Below are 13,320 nucleotides of genomic sequence, written 5' to 3'. Positions count from 1 at the left end.
TACTGGAAAACTTAATCTTAGTATACAAAGTAATGACTTTTTCTACCTTTGTTCCCCTGATTCCGAAGAGTATGTCATCACACAAACTAAAGATATGTTAAATGTTCTCACTAGAAGATGTTTCTCTTCCTAAAATCTCTAAAGAGAGCTTTTGGCTCTTCACTTTTCCCATCCATCCTGCATACTGCTTCCAGCTTAATCTACCCGAAAAAGTAAGCAAACAGAACTGTTTATACTGTGTAAAACCCCTAAACTTAGAGAAAAAAAATCATTTCAATCTCTATTATATTGTAACATATATTACATTTTTGTCTTTTCATTCTGGGTACTAGAATTGTGACTGCATTTGTTGATCAGAGTCAGAGTCCCGGCTGTTGGTTTTTTCTCAACTACCTGTCCTAGAGGTGGGGAAGACACTCTAAATGTCTGGAAACTGGAATGAACAAGAATGGGGTTTTGAAAGTCTGGGAACTGGAATCCTTCCAAAGATCAGAAGCAAGGGGAGCTATTATGGCAAAGAATAGGAGATGGATGGGGTGCCTGGGTGGCTCAGTTGGTTAATCGTCTGACTTGGGCTCAAGTCATGATCCTGCGGTCCTGGGATCGAGCCCGGAGTCAGGCTCCCTGCTTGGCAGAGGAGTCTGCTTCTCCTTCTCCCTCAGCCCCTCCCCCTGCTCATGCATGCTCTCCCCCCTCCCCATTTCTTAAATAAAATCTTAAAAAAAAAAAAAAAAGAATAGGAGATGGAAAGCCTTGCCAGTGGAGCTAAACCAGAAACAGTGTAGGACAGTGATAATCCAAATGCAGGGGAATGGTCAAGAGGCTAGTCCAGAAAGGGCAGAAGGCAAAGATTAAAGTCAGTGAATTCATTAAAGCCATGAATTTATAACCATCTCAAGCAAAAATAAATAAGGTTCAAAACTTTCTGTATAGGCCCGGGTGAGATAGAAAGGGCAGCAGGTATAATGGGCAACAGATTGCCAGGCAAGAAATGGTGAGAGGCAAAGGGGAAGTCCGAGCACTCGCTTCAGACAAAGTTTGCATTTGAGGCTTGCTTTTATGATAGGCAAGTACAGTGGTTCTCAAAGTGTGGTCCCAGACCAGCAGCGATGGGATCACCTGGGACTGGTTAGACATGTAAGTTTTTGGGCCAGTCTCAGAACTACTCAGTCAGAAACTGGGCCTCTGGTCATGCGCCTACAGTTTGTGCTGTAATAAACCCTCCAGGTGATTCTGATGTTTACTAAAATTTGAGAACCACTGGATTAGTAGGTGAGACTAGTTTAAAAGCAGGAGGCAGAGTGCACTATAGAAAAGCCTGAAGAGATTCTTTTACTTGGCAATGTAAATAATTTTGTATTACAAAATAAAAAATTCCATTTATTAAATGGTGTGCCAGAGCTTTTCTTTGTCCCTTCTGATCCACTCCACTCTTCTACCCTGCTCTGTGTCCCAGAAAGGAAAAGTTGTTTTGATTAGCATCACGGGGCTCCTGGCTCCTTCTTGTATTCAGCTCAGGGGGAGCTCCAGCAGGACAATGAAAAGAGAAAAGGTAATGAGCTCAGTTTATCTGGTTCCCTCTCTGCGGGGTTGCCATGGGCTGCCTGGGTCATGTGATCAAGGCGTTTCTCTTCTCAGGGTGTTCTTGCTCCAAGGTTCTCTTCTTCCAGCTCCTAGTAGCAGCTCCCCCCCATCCCGGTTCCCCCTTGGGCCTTGGGGTGGGGGCAGTTTCCATGCTACTGTACTGCACTAATATGTACTGTTATACTATTGCCTATGGCTCCCACACCATTCACCCACACCTTCATAAAATAAGCTTTTCAAATAAACAAATTTGGCAATGATCTCTCCCCAAATTAACCAAACTACAGTGTTTTACGTGTTTTTTTATTGGGGCTTTGCAGAAGACTCATGTACCTCCTCAGATTCCCTAAACCCTCAGCTGCTTGCTCTCTTCCTCAGTTCCCTCCATACCCAATCATCTCACTGCTAGGACCTCTGCTGCCTATGACCAAGCAATCACCAACCCTAGGAGAGTGGGGGGAGGGGCGTATTTTGGAGCCCTTTCCCTTTGGAACAGTTAGGCTGACCAGCCACATGCCTAGAGTTTCTGATTCCTGCCACCACTTCTGAGCTTCAGTGAAACTCCCTATGACAGGGATTGAAATATGGCATCCCAGATAACTGCAGAAGGAACCAAATAGTGAAATGAAATCCAGAAGTTGAAGGTAGTTGACCAATGGGAAGTGCAAGAATGGAGGGAGCTAGGCAGATTAACTCCTTCTCTTCCAGGGACTGCTCTGAGGCATGGTTTTTCCAGGCACTGAGAACAGTCTCCCAGGCTCAGCACAAGTACCTCCCAAAAAATATGCTTTGTCTCTTAGTGGCTCATGGTGGAGTGGCAGCCAGCAAGTTCAAGTATATCCCATTTTGCTGCCTTGGGTTTGCAAAGTCCAAAAGAATATATAGTGCTTTCATCATAGCCTAAGGCTCTATGATGTAGAGAACCCTGGTTAAAACATGCCCTGTCTACTACAATAGGTAACATAACCATCAACACAGAGGAGACAATGAAGTAAAAGAGCATACAAACCCAAATTGCCAGGTGGTAACTTCCTTGCCTTTCTGACTAGTTAGTATGGACTCTACCAGATGAGGCTAAGGAATGTCAGCCCTGTTCAAAGTTTCCTGATCTTCACCGTCCTACATGATTACTAGTCTTTTGTGCTCTATGTTGTCTTTACTGGGCATGGATGCTTCCATGGATTCAGGTATTTATCCTGATTGCAGCATGTTGTCAATTTCTTTGTATTTATTTAAAACCTGTGCATCAATATATAGCCTTTGTTAACTGATTAGTAAGGTGAAGTTAAAGTTGCCACCACATCAGATTGGGGAATGATAAAGAATCATATCACTGCCAAAAGTCTTCAGATTAATCCTTAATCTAGCCTAGTCAACATAATATTTGCTTTATATCTTGAAGAATTTAATCTCTATTGACTATCTACGATAATTTTGTAAGAAAAAATCCAAAAGAAAGAATAAGGGAAAATTTTATAATAAAGTTGTACATTTTAAACAGTAAAATATAAGCTTACTAGGCATATGAAAAAATGTTACATAATTGCAGTGTCTGCATAAATAATGATAGCCAGGATACATGATTATTTAGTTGCTGTTGTTACCAATTTTTTTTTTCAAATCATTACCTAATGCTTAAAAAAAAAACACTACATTTCTCTGGATTTGAAAGTATACTAGAAGGGTTATAAATGGGCTTTCTTTGCTTAGAATGCCAAGGAGTTTCAGGGCTGTGATTGTGAAGATCATTCATACTTAAAAGAAGAGGTAACATTGTATTTTGTAAACAATGGCATACTATGCAAATATAAGCTATAAATACCACTTATACAGATATTGGACAGTAATTAATAAATGTTCAGTGTATGACAATAATTGTTTAATAATTATTTAAAAAACAAAAACAAAAAAATGCAGAAAGAAAAAGTATTAATTTATAAAGTTCTGTTGATTTCTTATTAATTGATGAACCAGTGTGACAGCTAGTGCTTTACAACTTAGAACTATTATTTAGAATGCTGGTTTGCAAACTATGCCTCACTGAATCAGAGATGCTTTCAGAGATTCTGAGTCAATATAGTATGCTCTCTCAAACATTTAAACCGCCTGAAAAAATAGATAACACTGAAGTTCTTAGAAAATATCAATTAAAAATACTACACTGCAATAATGATGTGGAAATGTAGGTTCACTGACTGTTGCAAATATACCACTCTGGTGGGAGATTTGACAGAGGGGGAGGCTATGTGTATGTGGGCATAGGGAGTATATGAGAACTCCATACTTTCTGTTTGGCATTGCTATAAACCTGAAACTTTTATTAAAAAGTTAATTAAAAATGAATAAATGGGTTCCAGGGTGGCTCAGTCAGTTGAGCATCCAAATCTTGATTTCAGTTTAGGTCATGATTTCAGGATCGTGAGATCGAGCCCCATGTTAGGCTCCACACTCGGGGTGGAGCCTGCTTGGGATTCTCTCTCTCCTTCTCCCTTTCCCTTTGCCCCTCCCTGCCCCTGTGCATGCTCGCTCTCCCTTTCTCTCTCTTAAAAAAAAAAAAAAAGAAAAATTTTTACTGCCTACTAAAATAGTTTGAAACTACAGGTCATGAATATTTTGGTTTTTACTTTTGCATATGAATCAATGGCTATTTTTAGAAATGAGCCTAAAAGTGGGAAGATTTTCCCTTAAGGCAGAGTTAAAAAAAAAAAAAGTAAAAATTGAAAAGTTTGTGTATATAGAAACAAGTCAAATTTAGAACAGAAGTAATATACAAACTAAGGTTGGAGCAGTTACCTTTAGATGATGTAGCAGAAACAATACTTGGGGAAAAGTCTTCAATTTGATTACCCTGTCAGATTTTCTACCTTACTGATAAATAGTCCTGTTTCCATCTAAGGAATAAACAATAAAATCAAAAGACTGGAAAATTCCTGTATTACCTAGTGACCTAGAATTTTTACTGTTAATATTTATGATAAACATCTAAGCAATGAGCTCCAGCTTCAGTTGGAATAAAAATAGATGACATTTAATGAAATTAAACTAATTTTAATTTCAAATCTATTCATTAAGCAACTTAAATGACTATGTAAATCACTGTTAATTTATCTTTATCAAATCCTAATGAAACTTTCAAAGTACATTAAAATTTTGGTGATGTTACTTCATTCCAAATATTCTTCTTTTAATATAAGTTTTTATAGCTAGTCATTTTTAATAGATTATATAAGTGCCTTGTTATCATTTAAAAATGACAACATAAAATACTATTGGCCCTAAATATAAATATATATTCACATATAAAATTATTTATACATAAATTTAGATACATACTGTGTGTATATAAATATAAGCAAGCATATATATATATCTATACATATATATATTTCATTCTAATTTTGCTACTTTTGCAATATTTGCTCTGAAGGTGATTCCTTTTTTGGTCTTCTCTGAGGATGAATCTGAATTTGGACTTGGATTCTCACAGTTTACACAGGGCCTAATAGCATGTATTATTGATATTCAGTAATGATCTACCATAATCTGTGTTCCTAATGACAAGTGCTATTCAGACATACATGCTTATTTTACCTCTGGCACTAGAATGTGTTGTTGTGCTGATCTAGTGTATTCCCATGGCTCCTATGCCTAACTGCTTGTCCAAATTATGTGACTTTTCATGGCAAAACAAAAACAAAATCAAGCATAAATTGAAATAAAAAAGCCCATGAGAAAGAAAGCTAATCAATCCTTTTTAAAATAATTGTGTCTACAGAAGAATAACATCTATATAGAAAAGCCCACAAATCATAAACATAGCTCATTCAGTTATCACAGTGTGAGAACCCACTCAAATAACTGTCATATGTGAAGAAATAACCATTTAAGTTAACTGAATAATCTGGGTTCCAGTTCAAGATGGTGACATAGGAAGACTCTGAACTCAGCTCCTCCATTGAACACACCAAGCAAGTTACACCTATTAATAGAACAATTCCTCCTGGAGAACTGAGGGCTGACTGAACAGCTTATGAAGAACCAAAGACAGAATGACAAGAAAACAGCAAGACCATGGTTTAAAAAAATAACTACCATATAAAGCCACAGCTCCAAACAGCAAGTAAACATCACCAAACACACATAATCTGCACAGGGGACACCATACATAAGACCACTTCTTCAATGTCAGAAGTAGCTGTTTTGCTAGATACATAAAAACAAATCCACAGGGGGAAAAAAAAAACAAACAAATCCATAGGATCCATAGAAACTAACACAGAAAGTCAAGCAAAATTCGGAGGCAGAGGAATATGCTCCAAAAGAAAGAACAAGAAAAAACTTCAGAAAATGTACTAAATGAAACAGAGGTAAGTAATATGCCTGACAGAACAGATTATAAAGATACTCACTGGGCTGGAGAATAGAGTGGAAGAACTCAGTGAGGTCTTCAACAAAGAGATAGAAAATATTCAAGGGGCACCTGGGTGTTTCAGTCAGTTAAGCATCCAACTCTTGATTTTGGCTCAGGTCATGATCTCAGAGGCTTGGGATTGAGCCCCATGACAGGCTCCATGCTCAGCATGGAGTCTGCTTGAGATTTTCTCTCTCCCTCTGCCACTTGCCCCGCTCATGCACTCTCTCTCTCTAAAATAAATAAATAAAATCTTTAAAAAAAGAAAATATTCAAAAAAAAAATAAGAGTTGGAACATATAATAACTGAAATTCCCACACTAGAGGGAATCAGTGGTAGATTAGAGGATATAGGAGAATTTACCAGCACTCTGGAAGACAGTAATGGAAAGCACACAAGCTGAACAACAAAAATAGAAAAGAATTTTTTTCAAAGAGGATAGGTTAAGGGATCTCTTGAACAACATCAAGTAAACATTTATATTATAAGGGTGCCAGGAGAAGAAGAAAGAGAGAAAGAGGTAGAAAACTTATTTGAAGAAATAATAACTGAAAACTGCCCCTAACCTAGGTAGGGAAACAGACATCCAAGTCCAAGAAGCACACAGAGTTCTAAACAAGATACATCTAAGGAGGTCCACACCATGGCATGTAATAATTAAAATGTTGAAGGTTAAAGACAAAGAATCTTAAAAGAAGCAAGAGAGAAACAAAAAGTTACCTACAAAGGAAAACCTATAAGTCTTTCAGCTGCTTTTTCAGCAGAAACTTAGTAGGCCAGAAGAGAGTGGCATGGTATATTCAAAGTGCTGAAAGGAAAAAAAACCTACAACCAAGAATCTATGCAGCAAAGTTACATTCATATTTGAAGGAGAAATAGTTTTTCAGAGAAACAAAAGACAAAGGAGTTTGTCACCATTAAACCAGCCTCATAAGAAATGTTAAAGGCACTTCTTTCAGTGGAAAAGAAATGGCCATGATTAGACATAAGACAAATATGAATATGTAAATTATGACACCATATACATAAAATTTGAAGGAGTAAAAAAGGAAGAGAAGGGGAAAAAGAAAAAAGGCTTTTTTTTCTTTTTCTTTTTAGAATGTGTTTGAACTTAAATGACCATCAAATTAATGTACATTGCTATAGGATGTTATAAGAACCTCATGGTAACCACAAACCCAAAACTTATGATATATACACAAAAAATAAAGAGAAAGAAAACAAAAAAAAAACAAAACAAAAAACCCAATACTACAATACACATCAATCACAAAGAAAGAGAAGCAAAGAACAAAGAAGAACTACAAAAACAACCAGAAAACAAATTTTTTAAATGACAGTGAGTACATACCTATCAATAATTACTTTAAATGCAAATGACCTAAATGCTCCAATCAAAAGACATAGATTGGCAGAATGAATATAATAGTAAGACCCCATGTATACGCTGCCTACAAAAGATTACCTCAGATCCAAAGACATATACAGACTAAAAGTGAGGGGATGGAAAAAAACAAATGAAAGTAAAAAAAAAAAAAAAAGCTCGGGAAGAATACTTAGATAAAATAGACTTTAAAATAAAGACTATAATAAGAGACAAAGAAGGGCATTACATGATGATAAAGGGATTCATCCAACAAGAAGATACAATTGTAAATATCTGTGCATCCAACACTGGAGCACCTAAATACATAAAGTAAATATTAATGGACATGGAGAAATTAATGGTAATATCATAATAGTAGGGGACTTTAACATTCCGTTTACATTAATGGATAGATCATCCGGACAGAAATCAATAAAGAAACAACATCTTTGGGCCAGACAGATATACCATATAAATATAGACTATCAGACCATTCCATCCAAAAGATTCCAAAACAAATGAACAAACAAAAACAAAGGAGGAGGAGAAGAAGAAAGAAGGATAAAGGTAGAAGAAGGACAAATTTTTTTTTCAAGTGCACATGGAATATTTTCTGAAACAGATCACATATTAGGCCATAAAATAGCCTCAATAAATTTAAGAAGATTGAAATCATGCCATGCATCTTTTCTGATCACAATATGAAACTAAAAATAAGTCACTAGAAAAAAACACAAAGTGAAGGCTAAACAACGTGATACTAAACAACAAATGGGTCAATGAAGCAATCAATGAAGAAATTTCAAAAACTAATGATGTAATGTATGGTAACTAACAAAACATAATAAAATAAAAAAAAAATACATGGAGACAAGAGAAAATGAAAGCAACAGTCCAAAATCTCTGGAACACAGTGAAAGCATCTCTAAGAGGGAAGTATATAGCAATACAGGCCTACCTCAAAAAACAAGAAAAAAATGGGGTGCCTGGGTGGCTCAGTTGGTTAAGCTTCCAACTTGTGATTTTGGCTCAGGTCATGATCTCATGGGTCACGAGACTGAGCCCCATGTCAGGCTCTGCACTCAGCAGGGAGTCTGCTTGAAGAGTCTGCTCCTCTCCACACTTTCTCTCTAAAATAAATAAATCTTTAAAAAAAGAAAACAAGAAAAAACTCAAAATCTAACCTTATACCTAAAGAAACTAGAAAAAGAAACAACAAAGTCCAAGTGAATAGAAGAAAGGAAATAATAAAGATCAGAGCAGAAACAAATGACAGAGATTAAAAAAAAAAATCAATGGAACCGTTCAATGAAACCAGAGTTGGTTCTCTGAAAAGATAAATGAAAATGACAAATTCTTACCCAGACTTATCAAGAAAAAAAAGGACCCAAATAAATATAATCAGAAATGAAAGAGGAGAGTAATAACTCTGTAGAAATACAAAGGATTATAAGAGAATACTATAAAAAATGATATGCTAATAAACTAGACAACCCAGAAGAATGGATCAATTCTTAGAAACATACAATTTCCAAAACTGAACTAGGAAGAAATAGAATATCTGAACAGACCATTTACAAGTAATGAAATTGGATGAGTAATCAAAAACCTACCAAAAAATACATGTCCAGGGCCAGATGGCTTCACAGGTGAATTCTCTCATTTAAAGAAGAGTAAATACCTATTCTCCTCAATCTATTCCTTATTTAAATTTTTTTATTATTTTATTTTTAAAATATTTTATTTATTTATTTGACAGAGAAAGAGAGAGAGCACACAAGCAGGAGGAGCAGCAGGCACAGGGAGAAGCAGGCACCCTGCTGAGCAGGGAGCCCGATGCAGGGCTTGATCCCAGGACCCTGGGATGATGACCTGAGCCAAAGGCAGACACTTAACCAACTGAGCCACCTAGGTGCCCCTCTCCTCAAACTGTTCCAAAAACACAGAAAAGGAAAACTTCCATATACATTCTATGAGGCCAGCATTGCCTTGATACCAAAACCAGAAAAGGACTCCACAAAAAAAAGAAACTATAGTCCAATATCCCTGATGAACATAGATCCTCAACGAAAAATATTAGCAAATGGCATACAACAATACATTAAAAAGATCACTCACTATAATCAGGTGGCATTTATTCCAGAAGTACAAGGATGGTTCAATATTCACAAATCGATATCATATACCACATCAATAAAACAAAGGATAAAAATCAAATGACCATCTCAACAGATGCAGAGAAAACACCGACAAGATTCAACATCTTTTCATGGTAAAAAATATGAACAATGTGGGTTTAGAGGGAACATCTCTCAACATAATATAGGCCATATATGAAAAATCCACAGTTAACATCATACTCAATGGAGAAAAACTAAGAGTTTTCCTCAAAGGTTGGAAACAAGGCAAGGATGTCCACTCTCACCACTTTTGTTCAACATTGTACTGGAAGTCCTAGCCACAGCAATGAGGCAAGAAAAAGGAATAAGTGGCATCTATATTGATAAAGAAGTTGAACTGACACTGTTTGCAAAGGTCATGATACTATACATAGAAAATCCCATGGACTCCACCATGAAGCTACTAGAAGTAATAAATGAATTCAGCCAAGTGACAGGATACCCACAAATCAATAGCATTTCTATACACAACAACAAAGTTGCAGGAAGAGAAAATTTTAAAAACCACCATTTACAATTGTCTTAAAAAGAATAAAATACCTAGGAATAAACTCAACTGTGTTGATAGACCTGTACTCTGAAAACTTTAACACACTGATGAAAGAAATTAAGGACAACACAAATGGGAAGATATTCCATGCTCATGCATTAGAAGAACAGATATTGTTAAAATGTCTATATTACCTAAAACAATCTGCAGATTCAAAGCAAGTCCTATCAAAATACCAACGCATTTTTCACAAAAGTTGAACAAGTAATACTAAAATTTGTATGGAACCACAGAAGACCCAAATAACCAAAGCAATCCTGAGTAAGAACAAAGCTGGATGTATCACACTTCCAGATTTCAAGATATACTACAAAGCTGTAGTAATCAAAACGATATGGTGTTGGCACAAAAACTGACATATATCAATGGATCAGAACAGAGAGCCCAGAAACAAATCCACAATTGTATGGTCAATTAATCTATAACAAAGGAGGCAAGACTATACAATGAGGAAAGAACATCTTTTCAATAAATGGTGCTGAAAAAACTGGACAGTTACATGTAAAAGAATGAAATTTCTAACACCATACACAAACATAAACTTAAAATGGATTAAAGACCTAAATGTGAAACCTGAAACCATAAAACTCCTAAGAGAGAGCACAGGCAGTAATTTCTCTGACATAAGCCATAGTGTTATTTTCTAGGTATATTTCCTAAGGCAAGGAGAACAAAGGCAAAAATAAACTATTGGGACTACATCAAAGTAAAAAGCTTTTGCACAGCAAAGGAAACCATCAAGAAAACAAAAAGACATCTGTTGAAGGGCATCTCGGCTCCTTCCATAATTTGGCTATTGTGGACATTGCTGCTATGTGCATGTGCCCCTTCTTTTCACTACATCTGTATCTCTGGGGTAAATACCTCATAGTGCAATTACTGGGTCACAGGGTAGCTCTATTTTTAACTTTTTGAGGAATCTCCATACTGTTTTCCAAAGTGGCTGTACCAGCTTGCATTCCCAGAGGGGAGGGGGCAGGGGAATGAGGTAGCCCAGTGATGGATATTAAGGAGGGCACATGTTGTGATGAGCATTGGGTGTTATATGCATCTAATGAGTCATTGAACACTTCATCGAAAACTAATGATGTACTGTATGGTGGCTAACTTAACATAATAATTAAAAAATACTTGAAAAGATATATTCCCCCACTGTAAAAAAAAAAAGACAACCTTCTTAATGGGAGAAGATATTTGCAAATGATATAACTGATAAAGGGTTGGTATCCCAAATATATAAAGAACTGATACAACACCAAAAACCGAACAATCTGTTTTTAAAAATGGACAGAGGACCTGAATAGACATTTTCCCAAAGAAAACATACAAATGGCCAACAGACACATGAAAAGATGCTCAACATCACTCATCATCAAGGAAACACAAATCAAAACCACAATGAGATATCCCTTCACACCTTCCAGAATGGCTAAAATCAAAACCACAAGAAACAAGTGTTGGTAATGATGCTGATAAATAGAAACCCTCATGCACTGTTGATAGGAATATAAATGAGTACAGCCACTGTGGAAAACACAGCAGATGTTCCTCAAAAAATTAAAAATAGAAGTATCATATATTCTGATAACTACATTATTAGGTATTTACCTAGGGGAAAAAAAGGAAAAACTGAAAAGATATATGCATCCCTATGTTTACTGCAGCATTATTTACAATAGCTGAAACATGGAGGCAACCTAAATGTTCATCAACAGACAAATGGCTGAAGAAAAGGTGGTGTGTGTGTGTGTATGTGTGTGTGTATATATGATGGAATATTACACAGCCATATATATTACATACAACCATACATACATTACACAGTGTGTATATATGTTGTGTATGGATGGAATATTACACAGCCATAAAAAATGAGATTGTGTCATTTGAGACAACATGGTTGGACATAGTGGGTATTAGGCTAAATAAAATAAGTCAGACTAAAGAATACAAATACCATATGATTCCACTCATAAGAAGAATCTAAAAAAATGAACAAACAAAAAGCAGAATCAGAACTATAAATACAGAGAACTGATGATCAACAAAGGGGAGGGAGATTAGGCAAAATGGGTGGAGGAGAGAGGGAGATACAGGCCTCCAGTTATGGAATGAGTAAGTCATGGAAATAAAAAGCAGAACATAAGGAAGACAGTCAATGATACTGTAATAGAGATGTAATGGGCCAGATGGTAGCTGTACTTGTGGTGAACATACCATAGTGTATAAACTTGTCAAATCACTGAGTTGTACACCTGAAACTAATGTAACATTGTGTGTCAACTATACTGATTTTTTTTTAAAAAAGGGAAAAAAGAAATGACCATTCAAGTTTAAAATAATACCACAATAACCATAGTTGAGAGCAGCACTCAAGTTCTGGTAAGTGTTTGGAATAAGAATTTTAGCACAATGTTTATACAGTTTAGTTTCAAGGTATACACAGATAAAAGCACTTTAAATCTTACATAAACATTGGTAAAATTCTCCATTTTTAAATGTGAAAAAGGGATAATAAAATAAATATTTGTTATGACAGTTATGACTGTTATTATGATGGGAAAACAAAACAAAACAAAATAGTCCTTAGGATTTATGTAGCCTGTAATTCCCAAACTGAATTCAATTATAACTGTGGCTTGTAAAAATGCAGTTAAGAATATGGTATATTCTGGGCACCTGGGTGGCTCAGAATTGGTTAAGCTTCTGACCCTTGATTTTGGCTCAAGTCATGATCTCAGGGTCCTGAGATTGAGCTCCGCTATGGGTTCTGCGCTCAGCATGAGTCTGCTTGTCCCTCTCCCTCTCTCCTTCCTCTCCTCGCACCTCCTCCCCCCACCCCCCGCCCCCCTCATGCTCACTCATTCTCTAAAATAAAATCTTAAAAAAAGAATATGTTATATTCTTCAAAAGAATGTCTTTTAAAATGTTTTGCTATTTTTTTTCTTTTGTAAAGTATGTATCAATTCTCTTTACTTCCAGGATCCACTTTGCCAAAGAACCTTGGACAATTCTACCTTAGCAAACTAATGGGGCTCTAGGCTAATTTCTAGATGATAAGGTGTCCTTTTTTGTGAACACGTGTATCTGGGGAACTGCTACGTAGGCAGCACAAATCAGAAATTAGTCAATTTAGACATTGGAGAGACTATAAATCCATGTACTCAAGTAAATCATAAAAAAATATTTTCCAAAGAGAACTACACAATATATATTACAATAACTGTA

Source organism: Callorhinus ursinus, unplaced genomic scaffold (assembly GCF_003265705.2).
Source record: "Callorhinus ursinus isolate GAN/ISIS: 27379988/994484 unplaced genomic scaffold, GSC_fseal_2.0 scaffold4, whole genome shotgun sequence".
Taxonomy (NCBI): Eukaryota; Metazoa; Chordata; class Mammalia; order Carnivora; family Otariidae; genus Callorhinus; species Callorhinus ursinus.
This window is presented reverse-complemented; position numbering follows the sequence as displayed.